The following is a 1,350-nucleotide window of genomic DNA, read 5'->3' on the forward strand; positions in this document are numbered from 1 at the left end:
AACATAACTCTAACCTTCAGCATTCCCTAATGTTATGAACACTCACTCTCGTCTATAGCAGGGTCCACATTGGGTTTGACAGTGAAACGGTTTTCTGCTAAACTGCCCTCAAAGTCCACCTATACAAGACACAAATCACAGAATAAAATGAGAATGAAACACATTGACATACAGAACATGGGAGCTGCACCTGACGTGTGTACTGTGTGTCCCACCACTCTGCTGATGAGCGAGGCGATGTAGTAAAGGTCGTCTGAGAATCCCTCACTGATCTCCTGGAAGAGTTGGATGGACTGAGGCAGGGAGCGCACTGTGTCCCTGATACACACCGCACTATACACTGTCTACAACACAGACACACACACAAACACACACTATTCACACTGCACCGTAGATAGTCTAATACACATTCAGACACACTATTCATATAGATAAATGGCCGTAGAACTCCTACCTTGTAGAGACCCTGCCAGTCAGAGACTTTGGTGTGAGACAGAGACATCGAACGCAGGAGAGTCTACAGTAGGAGAAATAATACTCTTTATTACAGAAAATTCATACTCAACACTGATGTTGCAGACTGAGGCCTGCATGGCGCTGAAGGGTAAAGTTCACAGGTCATGGTTACCGGGATGTTCCTGATGTTGCGTAGGGAGGACTGCAAAGTGTTTAGGGAGTCAGAGTTGCGTGGACAGGAGAAGAATCTCACAACTTCCTGTCTCCTGTTCAACACCGCCAGGTCACGAGTCGGCCTCAGAAACCACTGGCTGAGAGAGAGAGAGGATTTCACAATAACCAACATCTATCAGAACAAGGAGGGATAGATTATGACTACGCACCAGAAACAGGTACTGAGGTATTGATTATGTTTCTCAGATATAATCTGTGTGTGGTTGGTTTCTGACACTTCAACCATGAGAACAGGTTTTCCTCACCGAAGCAGTTTGGAGCCAAACTTGCACCTGCAGTGATTCAGTATCCCTGAAACAGAGACACCAACACCCATGACATCATCACTACAGGAAACACGACTGAGAAATCACTGCATCTCATAATGCGAGTGTGAGAATGTACTGATATCACATCAGCCATTAACTTCCCATAATGTGTGTTACCATAGAGACTGAGCCCTTCCTTCTCCCCAGACTGCAGCTTGTACACAGAAGGGTGCAGCTCCGACTTGAAGATCTGCAGCACGCTGGAACACACACAAACAACAAACATGGCAGAGAGAGTGTGTGTGTGTGTTTGTGTCTGTTTGTCTCCAGGGGGACTGACCTGTAAGTATCCTGGTCCACGTACACTACGTCTTTCCTGTAAGAGGAATGAAATTCAGATGTGAAAAAAACA

At 45.9% G+C, this 1,350-nt stretch overlaps 1 long non-coding RNA gene across 1 annotated transcript; it reads right to left on the minus strand.

Moving 5' to 3' along the window:
• Positions 1–218: 218 nt before the first annotated feature.
• Positions 219–744, minus strand: LOC112074932 (uncharacterized). Its single transcript, XR_002894874.2, has 3 exons — positions 629–744; positions 455–517; positions 219–344 (listed from the first exon to the last, which is right to left on the minus strand). It is a non-coding gene; the product is annotated as an uncharacterized lncRNA (long non-coding RNA).
• Between the last annotated feature and the right edge of the window lie 606 nt (positions 745–1,350).

The sequence above is a fragment of the Salvelinus sp. IW2-2015 genome, unplaced genomic scaffold (genome assembly GCF_002910315.2).
Source record: "Salvelinus sp. IW2-2015 unplaced genomic scaffold, ASM291031v2 Un_scaffold2879, whole genome shotgun sequence".
In the NCBI taxonomy this organism is placed as follows: domain Eukaryota; kingdom Metazoa; phylum Chordata; class Actinopteri; order Salmoniformes; family Salmonidae; genus Salvelinus; species Salvelinus sp. IW2-2015.